Below are 20,268 nucleotides of genomic sequence, written 5' to 3'. Positions count from 1 at the left end.
GGAAGGAAGGAAGGAAGGAAGGAAGGAAGGAAGGAAGGAAGGAAGGAAGGAAGGAAGGAAGGAAGGAAGGAAATAATGGTTTGGGTAAGTGTGACAGGCAATTATCCTAATGACATGAAAAAAAACCCTATCTTTTCTTGTGCACTTTGGAGACGGGGTATACGTTTACCCTTCTACAGAAGTTTTAGCTATGTATCTGTCTAGGCACCAGAATTCAGAGGAACAGTGACTGCTACAGTGAAGATGGAGGCTGACGAGATTACTCAGTCATCTGTGTCCAATGGCTCGTCTCACAGAATAGTCCACGGTCCCATACACCTTAAGAGCATACAGACCTCCTCTATCTCTGTGAGGACAGACAGTCACTCTTTGAAGGACATCTGTGGCCACCTATAAACAGTGCTTCTTTATAGTACAGGGATAGTTTAAGAAAGAGGCAAAGGAGACCAGAGCGTGCACTGTGTCTCGATGGTCTAAGCAGAACACATGGTGACCACTGAGCAGAGCCGGGAGCAACAGTGCCCGCTTTCAGGAAAGTCAGCTCCACTTTTCACTCACTGACTCTTAAATGTCTGTCTGGTGTAGCTTCTGAAAACACTCTTCAGCCTCTGGCCACCAAAGCCAATACAGAGCACAGAGATTTCCGAAAGGGACCACAAGAGAGAGGCAGCATGTCCGTCTGCCAGTTCAGACAGGTGCTCGTTTTCAAAGCTCAATCTGCAAGTTGGGCAGTGGGGGCGCACACCTTCAATCCCAGCACTCGGGAGGCAGAGTCAGGTGGATCTCTCTGAGTTCGAGGCCAGCCAGCTCTACAAAGGGAGCTCCAGGATGGCCAATGCTCCATAAAGAAAACATGTCTTGAAAAACTTTAAAAAAAATCTCTAATGAGTTCGATATAATTTAAAAATACTTACTACCCCGTGACTCTTACAAGGTCTCCTTTGGAACTCAGAAGACAAAGAGGATGCTCTTGGTGAAACGCTTTCTCAAGTTATTGGAATGGGCTGTCTCTTTCCTCTTAACCAATACATTAGAATCGATCAACTTTCCATTATGTGCAGATTGCCTTCTACAGCGCAGAACCACCTGGCTACTGGAGGAGACAGACTGTCATGGACCTACACTATTAGCATATAGGTCAGGTCCTACCAGCGAAGAGCAAAGGCTCTGGAGAAAGGCACCTCTCCTGTGAACTCTGGCTCCCCTACCTCTTAGCTCATGACCCTGGGCAAATTATCTCCCTAACCTTTGCCTTTTCCACCACTTGGACAGTCCCTGGTTCATACTAAATGTCAAATAAACGTTACCTGGTACTCAGACCAACTTTGAGCCTTTCCAAGGAGGAAATAGCACGTTGAAGCTTTATGTGGGACTCCTACGCTAAATCGAAGTTAGCAGAATTTTTTTGATGGAGCAATCATATTTACTCTTTATTATTTTCAGTCGATAGTAGGACAGACAGCATCCAGCTGACAGCAGAAAGGGGAGAAGCATTTGTGACTAAACTCTGACATTCAAATGAAAACACTCCCTTCATATTTTCCCCCTCCGAGTTACTACTATTAAATACTACAGTCTTCAGAGACAACTCGCGATGGAAACAGGGGAGAGAAGTGATTCTGATGGGCAAGTGTTCATGTTGAAATCTTTACAAGATCTCTGCCTGCTGTCTACCTTAGGGGAGCTTTAGTTTGTAGCCCAGGGTTCGCATTTTGCCCCAACTGAAGAACCCCTAGAGTTGAATCCCCTTGAGTTGAACGGCTGTTGTTCAGTTGCTGATTAATTGTTCATAACACAAAGGGCGATGTAGCCAGGGTTGAGAATGGCTAAATATCTTGATCCCCAGTGACCTGGTTCTAAATTTTAAAATGCTGGCAGTAGTCTGGTCTATCAGCTTCTGCTGACCTTTGCCTCAGTCGAATGGTTTAACCCTAAACAGGACACCAGGCAGTGGTCACAGTCCAGCCTTTTCCTCTCTGAAGTGAGCGGGTCTTTGTTCTCCCTTCCTTTTAGAACCCGGAGTGTAGGCTGAGAAGCGCTAGGGATAGCCTTAGAGAGGACTATCACGGTTTCTGCCCATCAATAATGCAGCCATTTGCTGCAGTACTCTTTTCTCCGCATCATCATTTTCCAGGAAAATCTGCATCAAGCCTACTTAACTAATTCCCTCAAGTTTCCATCTGTCCTTTATCAAAAAAGGCTGCAATGGTAACCCAGAAGTCACACGGATCCTCTCCCGCGTCCAATTCTAGTCTTTCCCAATAGGAACTAGTAAAGAGTGTCTTCGCCTTGCTCTTCATATTTCACGTGCGACGGGTAGCAAATTACAAGGCCTTTCTTCTGTTTGCTCTATTGTTTCCTTCGGAGCAATGCCTTACTTCCCAGTGGACAGACCTCTTCTGTTCTGACTCGTCAGTTATTCCCCTATCCCGCTTTTTCTCCCTTCCCCATCCAAGCAGGCTCTCTCTCTTTCCCGGCAAATTTTCACCATAGAATTACAGCTATGCTTTAGCCTACTTTTCTGTTAGCTTCACAACCCTGTCTATTTTCTACTTGTGCTGATGTTACTGTTTGCTTTTCTGACGGGCTAATCCATGTATCCTTTCAAGGCCCGACTTCCCCTACCATGCTAGCAGCTGGAGCCCTAATTCACAGGTGCCTTCCAAGGCTTTTCATTAGCAACAGAAATGAGATGGTTTAGAAACCCATTTCTTAATCCGCAGGTGAGTACTGGAACCTTTGTGCTGCAAGCATCTCTCAAGTAGCCCCACATTGGGCCACTGCACAATTAGTTTTCTGGGTAATAAGGTACAGTGAGCTAAGCACGCTTGCAGTGTTAACAGGGAGAACGTGCCCTCCCAGGTAACCAGCTTCCCCCCCCCCCATTCCTTGCCCCTGGCATTTCCAAGCTCAAGAGAGAAGCACTCAACAGACACGAGAAAAAAAAAAACTGAAAAATAATGGCTTTGCCTTCTTACACCTGCATAGGGAAGAGAAGAAGGTAAAATCCGAGGGCCTTAGCTTGTGTTCTGGTCCAACTGGCCAGACAAGGGCTTAAGGAGTGAGTTCGGCCTTCCCCAGCTGGGCTCTGTGGCAGATAAGCCTCTCCACAAATCCTGGGCTTAATTACTTCTGACAGAGTTGTCCTGCCTGGGCCTCCAGCTCATTTTATGCTCTAACCAATACGAATCCAAGGTAAGACCCTGATGTATTCACTTTGGCCGAATGCTTGCTTCCCTTCTGAGCGATCCAAACGTATTGAGTCAGGAGCCACTGGATCTGGGGAACTGTTTCTCTGGCTTTCTTTAATGGATTCTGTTCAAAGTCTCCTCAACTGCCTAGCCAATAACTTTCCGAATTACTCAACCCTTATCTTCAAGTATTTTTTAAACAGGTAAAAAAACTAACAAACAAACAAAACCTATCAATCTCTTCCCCCCCTCTTGAGCAGGCTCCACCCTTGGAGTGAAGGTGGGGTAAATATGGATGGGTAGAGCATTAAGCATCTTACTAGGAACTCAGAAGAAATAAACAATGATCTGAACAGGCAAACACACCAAAGTATGGAAATCAATACCAAAACACCCATGGGCTGCCAGGAAAAGAAACCTTCCCTCCAATCCTCCAAGAAGAACTCAAGAAAAAAAAAATGTGTCCAGCTAGGAATTAAGAAAGAATGCTTTGAAGATGAGAAGCAAGCTGCTCTACAGAAGGGAGGTGACTGATGCTACCAGCACCCTCTCCTACCCTGTCACTCTACCCACCCAAAGGCTCCAATAATCAATTGGCGCTGGAGCCAGACATCCGAAGACTTCACAAATCTTATGGGTGCTCTGAGTGCTAAGGACCACAGTCCTTAGCAAGAAGATCAACCTGACGACAGCATGTCCATGCAGGAACTGTAAACCCACGTCCCTTCTGATGGCCTTCTCCTCTATCAGTCGTATGGCTCAGGGGATAGAAAACTCAGAAGAGCTTTCTAGTAAGCTGCAGATTCCATCCAGAGTCATAAAAAAATCCATGTCCCTGGATTTAGAAAGTTCTCTTGGGTCCTATAAATCCAGGAGATAGTTCATCTTTCTTTGATCACCTTGGTTCTATTGCCCCCCCCCCCAACCCTACACTTTTTCTTCTTCCTTCAGCCCTGGCATGCAAACCATGCTGTTTTAACTTCTTTCCTGTTCTCCCTGTTCTTCTGGAACATTTTATTTTCAACAGTCAACTCATTTGGAGGAGTGCCACACTGAGGTTCAACTGCTTACAACATTAACTATGTTTCTGCCAGAAGTCCCGCATCCAGCGCTACCTTCTCTGGGCTGCCTTGGAGATGAAGAATTTATTCATTTGTTTGGAAGACGCTTCAGAAAGTGTGGAAACTTCCAAACATCACTCTTCTTTCTTACAACATTGCTTGCGCTTGTCCAAGAGGAGACAGACATGGAAACCCATCTCACCCTTTCCAAAGTACTCGCCCAAGTCATTTGAATGATGACTGCCTGTTTACTGGGGAAGTGGGAAGCCATTGATCTTCAAGAGAGAATTAGGATTCAAAAAGATACATAGAAGGCCCATGGTTTTTGTTTGTTTGGTTGGTTGGCTTTGGCTTTTTTTTTTTTGAATAAGTAGTGAATACTAGAAAATCACCAGTTAAGACTAGATTTCACCTCTTGACCATTCATCAATATTACAAAACGACATGTCTAACAGCAGCCAATTTGAATTTGCACCATTTTGCAAGACAGATCCTCAGAGTCCAATTGTGGACTCTTTTGAAAGTTGCAATAGAACCAGAGAAATTTCCAAAGAAGGGCATTTGAAAAGCACTTCTAAGCTCTGGATGGTAGAACAAGAGAGGAAAACAGAAAACTTAAAAAAAAAAAAAAAAATAACAGCTACCACCCAGTAGCTGAAGGTTCACTAACAAAATCGGTCTCCTCATCCATGAAAGAACTATAGAACCTTAGCCCTGAGTCCCCACGTGTTAAATCCAACTGCAAACAGCAACAACAAAATCCAGGGACCTGTCCTACCAGGGCAGGACTGCTGAGCTTCTTGGAGAGTTCCAGCCCTGCAGAGGACAGCTGTTGAATGACTATGGCTCTCAGACAATGGTGAGGTAGTGGAAAGGGCATCAGGCTGCAGCTATCCAACCCGACCTGTGTTCTAGGTCTGGCTTTGTTACAGCTGAACTTTCTGACCCTATGCAACAAGTCACTTCATGCCTGTGTGCCAGTTTCCTCTTGGGTAAAACGAAGGCGCTGAAGGATATTTGAAATATATTATCTCTTTAAGGTATATAAAAAAAATACCTAGCTTTAAACTGGAAGTTGTGTCTAGTGAATATTAACTCCTTAGTATTCTTCACTTATAATATAAACATTTGTCAGTTTTTAGTGTTTTGGATGCTAGTTTCTGCTTGGTTTTGTCTATCACCCTCAAACCCTCAGTTTATGCTCCCTATTCCACAAAATGCCTCTTTTCCTTTCTTATTATTTTAAGCAACCTTCCCCAAACTAAGACTTGTGCTATTAAAAGAGCTTAGAACTTCCCATTTCCTTGCTAGGGCTAAAATTAAACTGTCCATTCCTTAGGGCCCCACATAACATCTGCCAGATGTCTTGGCATATCACACAAGGAGAGGAATTTTCTTTTAGCATTATCTAGTCTCTTCTCTGTTTTCTCATAATCAATTAATAGGTCACCAACACCCAGATAATGTTTCCCTCAAAGCCATCAACTTCAGAAGCTCAGGACTCCCACAGACTGCTCTCCCAAATGCGCGCACATATTACCTGACAAAGGTCTTTCTTACTGAATTGTGTCCATACACCAGGAACCTATTCCCTCCCCTCTTTCTGTTTCTCCCCTAGCCACAAAAGTTCTGGGGACTGAGCTTAGGACCTCACTCAGTCACTGAGCTACAGCCCCACCTTCGTTGGAATTTCTGGAGTTTCCATAGTTTCAGACATGCAGTCACGGTCATGCACAATCTGCGGTTGGGATTCGTTGCTTCTGTGCTTCTTCATCTCTGCCTGTGGCATGACAAAATAGCACTCCGGTGCTCCAGCACCTCGGCTGGCAACTTAAAATACTTAACCTAGACCCATCAATTCTCTATTAAGGAACTGGATGAACTATAAATCTGAAAGACACACATACCAGAAAGAAGATAAAGGTACCTTAACTAAAGCTCTCAAGATGAGGAATAATTAAAGGAAGAGTAGGCCCTATTAAACTCCATCACTTAAAACAAGACTCATTCTGATGGCAATGTTATATCCTTCCTTCTTTCAAGAAACTGACCACAAGTACTCTAAAACCCATTAGGAAAGTTGGAATTCCCACCTTCTACTGTCTTCCAGACGACACATTAGGAAAAATGGACCTAGAAGTTGTCTCCAAGATGGGGTAGGGATGGGGATGAGGTAAGGAGGGTCTTCAGGCCAATGGGTATTGTGTATGAAACCAGTGAGAGCAACATTAGTGAATAAGAAGAATCAACAACTATCTCTTATATAACAGGAATAATCATGGACTTGATATCTCAAATAAAAAAAGATCTCTAATCTTTGACAGCAAAAAAGAATGTTCAAACTGATTTTATTTTATTTTTTATTCCTTTCACGGTGCTCAGTTCAAAGTATTTGTCTCAATTCAAGTGTATAGGTTTAATGCCTTTCAAAGTGCCATTGGACCTTTCATATTGATTAAGTACAAAGCCCATGGAAGTGTCTTTTAGATTATTAAGTTAGAATACGTTTTCATACTCCAACACATCTTTCAGGTACTACATTGTCCCCACTTCCAGATGCCTTCGAATCTAACCCTACCTGAGAAGACAGCAAATCATTTGATTTCCAAGGGGAAAGCACAGTGAGTCAAGCTGTTCTAGTGACTGGCAGCTTTTCATCTCCCCAACTCCCCCAGCCAACCCACTAAAACAAAGTCACCACTCACCCCACTATTAACAACCATAAAAAGATAGCACGAAAGTTTGTTTCAAGATCAACATATTTATGTTTACATAAACACACAGTTAATTAGATGCAAAATTATCTGATAATTACTTGCCCAGACAGCTATCTACTGCATTTAAACTTCCAAGCTGAACATGAAGCATCTCTATGTGTATTACCAAACTTAAATATAACACGACAACTTAAAGACCAAAGTGATTCAGTCAAAAGATAGCATTCTAAAATGGGGGGAAAAAAAATAAAAGGTCTGATTCCAGGCAAGAATTGTTTTTCTAAACGCTGCTGCAGAATTCTAGGTCTTTATTAAAGGGGCAAAGATCTGAACATCCTATTTTTAAATGAGAGCACCCACATCCACTGAAAACCATACATCTTCATCTGTACAAACAGGGTTTTACTTCATTGACCATGGACAATTATCAGCTAAAGAGCCATGTATTGCCCTGTCTCCTTTCACACCCCGCAGAAGAACAATAACCCTCAATTAATGACACAACAGTTTGGTTTGAAAAATGTGATGTTGTCATATACAGCAGTGTGCATTTACTGAATGACATTGCTACCAGCCACTCAACAGAACATAATCACATCTGGAATCGAAAACCACTTCAATATGCACACAAAAAATGGAGACAGAAGGAACTTTGCGTACAAAAATCTGACACATAATGAGAAGGCAAGGAAAAGACCGGTGTGAGTGTCTCACCAATGTCTTCCTTATTGCTGTTGAAGCTGCTACCTTTCTGCATTTCTCCTTAGTTGAAAGCAAGGTCCAATTAGCCCCCTTAGAATCTGTTAATTGGTTCTGAATCTCCTCCAAGTTTGCATCGCACTGCGAAGCCTTCCTCACCTATCTCAACAGTCCATCTAAAAACCTTCCAACATCTTCCTTCATCCTCAAGATGGCTACCTTACCTAATGGAAAAGCAACATCTTCATGGTTGGCTTTTATAAATCCCTGAAGCTTTTCAGGATTCAGTTCTTTAGTTGGGTCAATTACATACGATCTCTAGAACTAATCAGTGAAAAGCTCCACATCATTTTGTGTGTGTGTGTGTGTGTGTGTGTGTGTGTGTGTGTGTGTGTGCTGAGGTAGGACTGGCTCCTGTTTTCAGTCCATCCTCACAAAATGTCTCCCTACAAGATTAATAAATTCCTCCAATTAAAAAGGTTAAGATACCTGGACATAAGGTTTTCTCAACTGATATCATTTGTTTCCATAGTGACATTGTTAAGAAGACAGAGTGATATTTCTGAAGACTTGCAATCCTGGAGAACACAGAGAGGGAAACAGCAGAAGGAAAGGGAAGGGGGGAAACAAAGGAACTAGGAAGGCCTGACACACAAATGGAGCAGCCTGAAGAGACAGGTAGAACCCGAAGAAACTGACAGTCTGAAAGGGTTCCTCTGAGATCTGGAAGGAACATAGTCTATTCTCTCAGGCAAAAAAAAACACCCCAAGCCAGACAATAAAGTCTTGCAATGCATCAGAATGAAGATAACCAAGCCCCAGAACTCCAAAGAGAAAAGGAAAAGAAAAGCGAGAAAGAAATTCTCAGGACCATCAACCACCCTCATACTGAGGGAATAACATTTCCTGGAGACATTCAGGGGACTTGGAGCTGCTGGAAGTTGGGAGAAGATCTCAGTGGAAATGTTTTAGGTTTTGCTTTGCCTTTCCTAAGGGAGATCAAAAACCCTTCAGGTCCACTCCAAAGGAGAAAAAAATTCCAAAAGTTTACTTTAAAATGGAAACAAACATCTCAGTAACTTGTGAAAGCTCCTTGGGTAGGAGAAAAATCAGAGGAACCCTTAAAAGCCCTCATTTCCTTGCTTAATGAATAGATAGCGAGGAACCACCACAAGGAGAGGGAGAAGGAGTAGGCAGGCATGCCTCTTCTTCCAGCCCTCACCATCAGAGCTTCAAAATGGAGACATCCATAATTTTATAAACACTTCTAACCCCAGCTTTGTCTCCTGGAAGCCCGCTCTCCTCCATTTTCTGGTGGAGTTACAGCATGACAAGGCTTAAGGCTTTACCTGACTCAGTTCCCAGCTCTCAACCCAACTAGTCATTTCCTCCCCAAACCTGCAAGCAACCTCCAGAAACAAAACCAAACCAAGCCAAACAGCCAACACAGACACACTCAGTCACAACCCCCGGGAGCCCTGGAGAAAGCCCCAACTGGTTGGTCTCTTCCCATCCCAGTCGCGTGCTTAAAAATGAAACTTTTTTTCTTTTCTTTCTCTCTCTCTCTCTTTTAAGGTTAGGGAGGAATATAAAAGGAACTCCAGGCAACCTCCTCCCTTCCCTCTCTGTAGGTTAGGAGCCACAATGAAAAGAAAACCAGGGTTCCTTCAGGAATGGTGAACAGCCTGGAGAATGAACGTGAGAAGGAGCTTTGTGTTTTGGAGTCTGGACTGGAACCAAAGCAGACAGCTTGCAAATGGAGGACAGGGAGATAAAGAAAGGGAAAGAGAGGGGCTGCTCCAATGGGGGGCGGCTGCGGCTCCCCCCCCCGTGCCTGGAGGGAGGGCAGACCCCTGGGAACCGCACCAGGAGTGAGACGCCCCCCCTCCAGGCCCCTGCTTTCCTTTCTCCTAGCCTCAGAGGAGAGCCAAGCGTGTGTAATGGCTTCTCCTCTCCAGAAACCGTTGTCCTCCTCCAACCAGACGCTTCTGAACCTTCAGCTTGGAGACAGCTCCTCAGCTGTCCCTCAACCTGCGCCCCCACCCGGCCCGCAGCCCCCCGCTCGTCGCCTCTCTCCTCCCCAGCAGCAGCGGCGGCAGCCACCCCCTCGACACATCCCGACCCCGCATCCCAACTTCGGAGAGAGAGGAGAGAGGAGAGAGAGAGAGAGAGAGGAGAGCCAAATACCTGAGGAAGAGGGGGGTGCCAATCCGCACGGCTTTGCCATCGGGCGGGGGACAGTCAGACAGAGGAGGGGAAAGGAAGCAGAGGGACAGAGAAAGAAAGAGGTCAACCCGCTCAGGTCGGGGCCGCTCGCTCCGAGCGCTCCCTCCTCTGACCCCTCGCTCGCTCCCTCTGGCTCGGGCTAAGGTCTCTCCTGGCCTTCAGCCCTCCGCCCCCCTTCTCTGTCCCTACTCTTGTCCCCACACTCGGAGCATCCGTCCTAAGCCTCCAGCTCTCGCCTCTCACTCATCTCATTTTTTTCCTCTCTCTCTCTCTCCTCTCTTCTCTTCACAGAACTACACGAAATTAATTAAGCCACAGGACTCGCCCCCCCCCCAGCAGAAGGCAGAAGGAGCAGCCAGCAGGAAAAGCACAGCCACCTCCACAGCTACCACCACCTTCTCTTCCTCCTCCTCTTCCTCCCTAGCTTCTTCTCCTCCTCTTCCTCCTCCCCCTGCTGCTCTCCCTCCTCCTCCCCCTCCTCCTCCTTCTTCTTCTCCTCCTCCTCCTCCTCGGTCTTTCCTCTCTTTAGCTTCTTCTCTCTCCTCATAGCCAGTCCATGCAGGGGACTTCCTCTCCTCCCCGCGCCGCCAGCCCTCCTTGGCCGAATGAATGAGCGCGTTTGTGCCTCCACCGCCCCGCGCTCTCCTCCCCGGAGCACTCAGACCACCCCGGAGGTGGTGGTTAATTGCAGTAACTTACAGAAGAAGCGTCCCGGCGCCGGGAGGTGCTTCGGGTTCTCCAGCCCCACCGCCTCCTTATCCTCTTTCTCTTTCTCCTCTTCCTGCTCGGGTTATTGTTGTGGAAGTTGTTTGGGAGTCTCATGTGCTTCTGCCGGGTCTCAGCAATGGAGGATCGCCATCTTCCCTGCCTTCCTCGGCTCCTCAGACTCGCTGCAGCTGCAGATGACCTGAGATATCCGTCTCTCTCCCCTCTCCCTCCCTCCTCTCTCTCTCTCTCTCTCTCTCTCTCTCTCTCTCTCTCTCTCTCTCTCTTTCTCTCTCCTCTCCTCCCTCTCCCTCGCGCGCGCTCTCTCTCTCCCTCCCTCTGTGTCTCTCTCTGAATAATGAGCAACCAGAGGGAGAGAGAAAGCAAGACAGAAAGAGAGAAGACAATCTTCTCCTGCCACACAAAACGCCGGAGCACCAGGGGGTGCGCGAAGCCTTTCTAATAACAACAACGTGCAGGAGAGAGGAAGGAAAAGAAAGAAAGAAATGAGAAAAGGGCTGGGGGAAAATAGGAAGAATTATCCAAGAGCTGGAGAAGCGCAGGAGAAGCTGGAGGAGATGCTAAAGCTGCGGCTGCTGCCTGCCCCCCCCCTCCCGCGCTGAACCCCAGAAGGAGGCAAGGTGGTTGCAAAGTTAAGGCTGGGACATTGTCTTTGTCACTCTGAACAACACAGAGCCAGGCCAGGCCAGTGAGATGCAAGAGGAGGAGGTGGCGGTGGAGGAGGAGGAGATGGTGGTGGAGGAGGAGGAGGAAGAGGAGGAGGAGAAGGAGGCAAAGGAGGAGGAGAAGGGGAAGAGAGATGAGATGAATAAAGACCTGCGGAAAAGGCGGCGCGAGGAGCGCGACCGCCGGCCCCAGGCGTGCGCGCTCGCGTCCCAGAGGCGCCCTACCTCCCTGGCCAGAGGAGCAAGCCCCCACTGAGGACCCTGTTCGGCTCGCACCATCAGCCCTGCCCCAGGCACCCAGCCCCGGTTCCAGAGGGTCTCTCAAATGTATCCATCTAGAGGCCAATCTTTGCAAGGAACAGAGATGAAGAACTGAAGGTTGCAAGTCTAAACCCACATCAGCCACGTGGGGCTTTTTAATTCCTCTCCAGCTTGCAGTGTATCTCCAGTGAAGGGCTCAAGTTGTCCATTACTGGCACGTATTTTTTTTTTTAAGTCTTCACTCTCTAAATAAAGGCTCATTGTGCGTTTTATGTCTCTTCTGATATGGAAAGGAAGAGAAGAAACCCATCATTCTGATCTAGAAGCCACCACTTTCTTTTCCGAACTTGTGAAATGTTTTGACGGCGCACCAGGAAGGGGGGGGGGTGGCGTACTTAAATAACTTTCCACCCTCGCACCCCGCGTTGTTTGCACTTTCCGGCTGATCATCTTAAAGGCTTGGAAAGTAACAATCATCGCTCCTAATGATAAGGTGTCATGGTGTTGAAGACAAGAGAGCCGAGCTCCTGCATCACACCTTGAATTTTATTTAGTGTAATACCCCCCCCCCCATCGTTCTGAACTATCTCTTTCTCAAAGAAGAGGATTTCCACCCCCTCTCTCACCAGGTCAAAGATTTCCTAAGGCTTTAATTTGATTTAAGACGGGTGATGGGGAGGGAAGGGGTACAGTACAAAAAAGAAAAAAAAAATCAATGCAGCAAGTCAGGAGCAATTGAAGTTCAAGGGCATGGGCTGGTGGTGCCATTTCTATTTCTCAGATCCTCTAGCTGGACATCCACAGCCCCAGGAGAGAAAAGCGGCGCGCGGGGCAGAGGCCTTAATTAAAGTTTCTTTTGTCCGTCCCTGAATTAGGGGTTGTTGCTGGATTCCTTCGCATTGAGGAGCGCGCATCCGGTGAAGGCGCGGTGTAGAGGATCCTGGGCGAGACTGTCCTCTTTAATACTCACTCCCCCCCCCCCCCACAGTCGGGGCAGCTAGACCGGTAAACCCATACAATAAAAGCAAAGGAGACGCGCAAACGGAGTTGGTTCCCATCGGATAGCGGCGTTTTCTAAGCACATCTAAAATCCTCATTTCCCAAGATTTTTCCCGATTGTGTATTCCAGGGCAGAATGTCTCACCCAGACGCACGCTCTAACCCCCTTCCAGTCAACACTTCCTGCCCTTTTCTCCTCCCACTCACATTGAAAAGCTCGGGAGCCCTAAAAGGGTGTTGATGGCTGGGGGTGATAAATAAATAAATAAATGACACTACGCGTGCGGGGGCGAAGAAAGGAGGGGGAGGAAGAGAAGGGGGGGGTGGGTCAGGGAGAGGAAAGCGAGGAGAAAGGACTCTGGCGAAAGGGAGCCGGGAGTCAAAGAAAACAGAGGAAGAAAGGGTAGGAAGATCTCTGAGGCTGCTCCGCAGTAAAACCCTCCTGGCTTTGTGCAAAGGGAGAAGACTCCCTTCCTTCCAGGTGCCAAAGGGACCTGAGCAAATCAATCTGTCCGGAGCTCCTCCCTACCGGGACCCCAAGGGTGTCTGAGTGCTGACCGCCGCTCCCCATCAATTCCTCGTGGCCACAAGAGGAAGCGCGCCAGGTCTGCGCCGTCCTGACTGATAATTTACCTCTTTGTCTTTAATAAAAGGCTGACTTTTTTTTCTGTCAAAAGCTCTGCACCGAGCAAAACAATAATAATAATAACGATAATAATCGCAATCGTATTTCAGATTGAAAGCTCCTATCAACTGCTGGCATTCCGAGGCTGCGATAAATATCTTCGACGTGAAGGTACCTTGTGGGCTGGCGTGGTTCGGAAGTGCGGGGATGGGAACCGTCGCCCCCCCCCCCCAGGCGCGGGGACGCAGCAGCTGGGAGGGAGGAAGGAGCGGAGGTCAGAGGAAACCTGGGGTTTCCAGGGCTTTCGCGGTCGGGGGAATGAGCCCTGGGGAGGAGCCTTGCGCCAGCGCCAGCGCGCCCCAACACGCCTTCGACCTCATAAACCCACTTGGCAAAGGCCGGGGAAGCCGCTGGCGGAGCGGCTGCGGTGAACTCCAGAAATGAACCTGCGGCGCGACGCCACGGGCTGCCACCCTGGCCAACACTCACCTCGAGCGACCGACATTGAGAGAGCTCCCGACGCGGCCGCGGGGGGACCTTGCTCCGCCCTCCCGTCCCAGGAGAAGAGGACAAAAAAGGGGGGGGGGAGATGGACTTGGAGATGGCCCCGCCCTTCAAACGCTCCAATCCTTGGAAACCAAACCTCCTCGCCAAGCTTCCACGTCTAGAAGGGACAAAGACTGCCAGGAGATCCTGGCGCTGATGGGGAGGTGATGGCTCTTCGCGCTTCTGGGGTGGGTGCTTTTGGGGAGTGAATATCATGGCTAAGTTTCCATCCCAAATAGGTCACCGAGGGATGATCTCTGGAGGACAAACTGAGTCTTTTGGTACAGAAGCAAGCTGACTTTTCAAAGCTCTGAAGCAAGCAAACAATTGCAAAACTCCGGCATAGCCCTGCTGTGTTGAAAGTGGAAGACTAAAATTTCTGTTCATGATGCCACAGTCCTTTCGGGTTTTTTTTTTTTCTACTTTTAGAAGTCCCAAGTTCCCTAATTCCCCAACTAAAATAAATGAAACACATTAAACCTAAGGAGAGTGGGGAGGTTTTCGTGTTGTTGTTGTGTTTCCCTTTGCGGGGGAGACTTTCTCAAATGACAGAAAAACAGTTGGGTATTGAAGGTGGGACAGTGAAGGGAAGCTGTGCCTGGAAGTTTTGGTGAATACACTGGGTCCTAAAGTAACTGCAATGATGTTTTGCCATTAGCAGATAATTTAGATAAGCAGGAGAAAGTTCACACCTCCTGCTATTTCATTCCCTACAAATTTGCCCAAAGATAATGCAAGCCTGGATTATCTTCTCCATCAGGAGGTTGATGCTTGACAACTTCCTTTTCTTTCTTCTCTTTTCTTCCTTCCTTCCTTCCTTCCTTCCTTCCTTCCTTCCTTCCTTCCTTCCTTCCTTCCTTCCTTCCAAGGGAAAGCTTCGATTTTACACACAAGCAACAATGGGTAGGAAGTCTCTGACATACACATCGAGTTCCTGAAATTTATTATTTGATGCTGTACCTTATGCCATTATCCCCTGGAGTCAGATGGGATTTCAAGATTTTATTAATGGCCTAGAGAATAAGAATATGTCAAAAAGTCTGGACTTATCTTCTCCTCCATCATGAGTGACTGGCACACAGACTCTTCATAAAGAGAAATTATGGCTCATCAAAAGAGTGACTTTATGAACATTATTAGAATAATAAATCTTGCAATTTTAGTTCAAGAAGCGGAACTCCTGTAGCCAGAGTGACCCATGCAACTAGGATTCACATATGTACTTGCCTGACACTAGGAGGGTGGGGATAGTCTATAGACCATTTTGCCTACTAAAGCCTTGAAAAAGGAAAACACCGAATTCTCTTGAAGAAAAATATTGATTGAGGGAAGGGGAGTTCCTATTAATCCTACAGGAGAGTCTGAAAGAAAAAACTCAACTGGGCCACAGGTTACATTAAAAAGTTAAAGGCCAGCCTGGTCCACAAGAGCTAGTTCCAGGATAGACTCCAAAGCTACAGAGAAACCCTGTCTCTAAAAAAAAAAAAAAAAAAAAAAAAAAAAGAAAGAAAGAAAAAAAGAAAGAATTTCAACAGAAATAATTGTTTGTAGAAATAACTGTCTAATCTCATCACTTGAATATTGACATTTTATTGTATGTGTATATAAATATATGTACATATATATATATCATTCTTGTTTTTCAGAATGCTAAAGTGAAAAGAGAAAAAAATTCCAGTTGCTATCTTCACTCTTTACATTCCTTGAATAATTGAAAATTGTTCAAGATGATTTTAGCAAAACGGAGAGCATATGAATAAAGACCATGGCTTTTCAAACATCATAATTACTCCATCCTCAAACAGTAACTATTTGTTGCTCAGTCCTTAACACGCTGGCCCTTCCATCTATGTCAAAATTCTATGAGCTGAGTTGATGATTCCCAACAAACTATTTTTAATACCTAAGATCTTTACTCTTGTTGTTTTGAAGACACACTGAATCTTCCAAACGGTGTTCTGAAAGCAAAATGAATAACTACAAATCTTCTAAATATTGAGACAATGAAGTAGCTAGCACACCTTTTGTTATAATAGAAAAGGGTATATTTTCATAACCCAGATTCAAAACATGTACCTGGTTAACTGACGTCCATATCTAGAGACTTAAAGAAGACAAACATATGTGATCCCTTAGTTTGAACAGATCTCAGTGGAAGAGGAATTGTAATAACTTATATTAAACTTACTCTCCATGAATCTTTGTATATATACCGTTAGATACCCAAGAAGATGTTTCAATAGTAATATTCTCAAACGTATAAGGAAGTCTTTCTCACATCGGTAGAAGTTAAATTTACATTTCCATCAAACTTGTTACTATAATATGAAACACCTGCACTATCATTCAGCCATTGAATATTTGTTTAGTGTCTGCGATGCATCATAATGGAAACTGAACACTAGGCTACAAAGATAAATGAGAGAAGATGAGTCAAAATGTTGATACATGATGTACTTCCTGAACTGACTGCAGAAATACATTTCTTGGTCATAGGAATCTTAATCTTTTTTTCTTTTTAACATACACAAAAGCGGGATAGGAATTTGGCCAATAAGGAGGATCTGCTTGGTTTAAAATTTTCTACTCCTGCAGCAAAGTCATTTGGGAATCATATTTTTGTTAAAATAATTTTCTTGGAGTTCGTTTTAAAGACTGTAGAATCAACAACATGAAATTCTTACTTAGATCTTTCTGAAAAGAAAGCAGTGGGGAGGTGCAGCTCTGTCAGGGAGCCAGTGCCTAGCGTGTACGAGGTACGGGGTTTAATCTCCAACATTGCAATCAAAAATAAAAAGGAGAAAAGAGGGGACTTTAATATCAGTTACTCGTAGGTTAACCAAAATTCTGAAGAAAAGAATCAACTGAAGAAAATGCCCGTTTGTAGAGGCTCATGTTCTCACAGAAAGACCAGCATTTTTACAGTTCTACCATTTGGACTCAAACTGAAGTCTAGAGAGGGGAAGTAACTTGGTTAGAACATAGAATTAACTGGTCAGGGACACCCAGACTTAGAATCTCTGCAGCCGTGGTTTAACATGATTCTCATACTACCTCCGAGATTTTTAAATTTTTTTGACATATTATCATGCTACTTAAAAAATAATTTAAGGGGCTGGAGAAACGGCTCAGGGGTTAGGAACGTGGGCTGCTCTTCCACAGGACCCAGGTTCAAGTCCCAGCACCCACATGACAGCTCCCACTGTCTGTAACTCCAGTTCTGGGAGATCTGATACCTTCACACCAATGCACATATAATAAAGTTAAATAATTATAAAAAAATAATCAATATTTCAAACATTAAAATTCATGTACTAGGGGCTATGGATCAATGTTAAAGTACAAAGTAAAGGGTATTCATTATAAGCAACAATACCTATGAGATTCCAGGTCTCATCTACTGCATGTGTACACCACTTTCATTGCAGCCTGAAATAGTTACATATATTCATATGTTGAAAATATTTTAAGATTTTTGGGTCATTTCATAAATTCAAAAATAGCTTAAGAAAAAAGTTTATGGGATCTGATAGTACCTATTGTACAAGCAAATTATATTTTTGGTAAGAATTTTAAAATACCACGTGGTTTTTTTGTTTGTTTGTTTTGTTTTTGACAAGGTCTCACTATAAAGCCCAAGCTAGCATCAAACCTGCAACTAAGCTGGCCTAGTTAGTAGTGATTCCCCTGTCTCTCCTTTCAAGTGTGCTGTGCTTACGGATGGGGACCACCACACCTAGCCAATTCGTGAGTTAACAGTATACCCTTAAAGCCTCAAAATGCTCACACCTTTGTTTCTCTAGTTCCTCCTCTTAGATTTTACCCTGAGCAAACTGCCAGAAAATAATTATGTAAGAAATGACAAAGGGGGCCAGGTAGTGGTGGCACATGCCTTTAAGCCCAGCACTCTGGAGGCAGAGACAGACAGATCTCTGTGAGGTTGAAGCCAGCCTGGTTTACAGAGTGAGTTCTAGATGCATTGCATACATGTAAGACATCATCGATGAATAAATAAAGGGTTTTCGTTTTGTTTTGTCTTTTTTTGTTTGTTTTTGTTTGTTTTTAGTTTTCAGTTTTGGAGACAGGATTTCTCTGTGTAGCCTTGACTGTTGTGGAACTAGCTATGCAGACAAGGCTGGCCTAGAACTCACAGTGATCTGCCTCCCTCTAGTATGGGATTAAAAGTGTGCATCACCACCTCCTAGCATAAAAAGTATTCTAAATGAGAAATAAAGGCTGTTTGGTAAATAATGCTTCCCCATTATTATAAACTTCAAATTGTTTATAAGAATTTTATAATTAAAGAGAAAAATAGCCTGTTGTTAGTTAGAAAAACCTGTGTGATGTGGGATTTTACTTTCTGTGCTGTGAATACCATTGGTTAACAAAGAAGCTGTTTGGGGTCTATTGTAGTACAGAATGGGGCAAGGCAGAAATTCCAAGCAGGTAGATGTAGCAAGAGAGTAGGCGGAGTCAGAGAGAAGCCATGTAACCCCTGGAAGAGACAGACACAGGAACTTTGCCCGGTAAGCCACAGTCACATGGCGATACACAGATTAATAGAAAAGGGTTAATTTAAGATATAAGAACTAAATAGAAAGACGTTTAAGTTATTAGCCAAACGGTATTAAAATAATATAGTTTCTGTATGATTATTTCGGGTCTGGACAGCTGGGAACAAATGAGCAGTCTCGGCAACAACTGTGTACATATTGTGATCTTGTTCTTTTTTTTCGTTTTAACATACCCCAAAGATTACCTTGAAAGGAAACAAACTATTGTGTTCATAAATTCACTTCACATTAAAAAAAAAGTTTAGAAAATGTAGAACTTTGGGCTGGAGAGATGGCTCAGTGGTTAAGAGCATCGCCTGCTCTTCCAAAGGTCCTGAGTTCAATTCCCGGCAACCACATGGTGGCTCACAACGATCTGTAATGAGGTCTGGTGCCCTCTTCTGGCCTGCAGACATACACACAGAATATTGTATACATAACAAATAAATAAATATTTAAAAGAAAATGTAGAACTTATATACAAGCTGTATAAATTTGATAGTTTTATCATGATTCATAAGCCCCATATGCTATAGTGTCCAGTGACTTATTTGAACTGAATCATATATAATCTTTTTAGGTATTTAAAAATGTCCTCATATTCAATGTCAGCTCACATCTGGTAATCACAGGCATGCTTCAAACAGTGTGTCAATATGGATAATAAGACAGCAATTCAGTAAATGGTTTTCACATAGATATTTCTATTTGATTCTCATAGGGAAAATAGGACAAAGATTCAGGTGAGTATTTTTAACTTATTTTATATAAGAAAAAGAAATTTCAGACAAAGGAGATTAAACGTCTTACAGTAAAATGCGCTTCAATTTTAATGATGGTGAAGACTAAAATCCACTGCTGGGTGTGACGGCACTACCTGGAATCCTAGTAGTTTGGAGGGCAGGGAGGAACTGGAGTTCCAGAGCATTCTTGCTATGTGGGGAATTCAAGTTCAGCCTGAGCTACAGGTGACCATGTTTCCCCCATCCCCCCCAAAAAGAAAAAGAATCAAGATTGTAGCTCAAGTGGTAAGGTGGGGGCCTACTATGCATAAAGCCTTGAGTTTATCCCTAAGACTGCATAGACAGGGCAGGATGGATGCCTGTAATCCAGCACTTGTGAGGTAGAGCCAGAAGGGAAAGAAGTTCAAGATCATCCTGAGCTACATTGTAGCCTTGAGGTCAGCCTGGGATACATGGGAACGTGACACAAAAAAGGAAGAAGAGGAAGAAGAAGAAGAAGAAGAGGAAGAGGAAGAGGAAGAGGAAGAGGAAGAGGAAGAAGAAGAAGAAGAAGAAGAAGAAGAAGAAGAAGAAGAAGAAGAAGAAGAAGAAGAAGAAGAGAGAATAATATTTGGTATTTTAATTCTTAATTCTTTGGAATTCAAATAAAAGTTTCAACTTTTTATATGGACGAGTGTTTTGCCTACATGTCTGTATCTGCCTATCTCTGCCTCCCAAATGCTGGGATTAAAGGCGTGTGTGCCACCCCCCCCCCCAGATAGACCCTACAATATTTTCTATTGGTTGGTCCATGGAGAGTTTTGATCTTTCTGAATACTTCAAAAGTACTTACTCTGGGAATCTAATTTTTAGAAATTAATTTAAAGAAATATTTGCAACTTCATTAAAATTTTAAATGCAAGAGATTTATTATGATGTCAATGTCAAAGAGTAAGTACTTGGTTAAAGAAATTACATTCATCCCTATTAGAACATTGTATAGCTATCAAGTTGTTCCAAGGGTGTCTATCATTTATTAATTCCTTTTTAGTTATTTATTTTTTCCTATTTTTGGTTTCTTGAGTAGGGTTTCATGTGTTCCAGTTTTGAACTTCTGACCTTCCTGTCACTGTTTTCCTAATGCCAGGATTGGTAAGAAAACTTAAATGCCCATTGAAGTATTTACTCTTCTTCTTCTTCTTCTTCTTCTTCTTCTTCTTCTTCTTCTTCTTCTTCTTCTTCTTCTTCTTCTTCTTCTTCTTCTTCTTCTTCTTCTT

At 44.3% G+C, this 20,268-nt stretch overlaps 1 protein-coding gene across 4 annotated transcripts in view; it reads right to left on the bottom strand.

Annotated features, from left to right (window-relative positions):
* Window positions 1-13,971, bottom strand: part of Znf462 (zinc finger protein 462) — a 136,858-nt gene extending 122,887 nt beyond the window's left edge. For 2 of the 4 annotated variants that reach the window (XM_026786576.1, XM_005362195.3), the window contains exon 1: window positions 10,594-10,840. The gene's annotated coding sequence lies outside the window, so the exon portion shown is untranslated. Of the gene's footprint in view, window positions 1-9,855; window positions 10,291-10,593; window positions 10,841-13,659 lie in introns of those variants that run through there. The other 2 variants (XM_026786575.1, XM_026786574.1) reach the window with 2 other exon arrangements.
* Window positions 13,972-20,268: the final 6,297 nt, after the last annotated feature.

This window comes from Microtus ochrogaster, linkage group LG5, assembly GCF_000317375.1.
Source record: "Microtus ochrogaster isolate Prairie Vole_2 linkage group LG5, MicOch1.0, whole genome shotgun sequence".
In the NCBI taxonomy this organism is placed as follows: domain Eukaryota; kingdom Metazoa; phylum Chordata; class Mammalia; order Rodentia; family Cricetidae; genus Microtus; species Microtus ochrogaster.
This window is presented reverse-complemented; position numbering and strand designations above follow the sequence as displayed.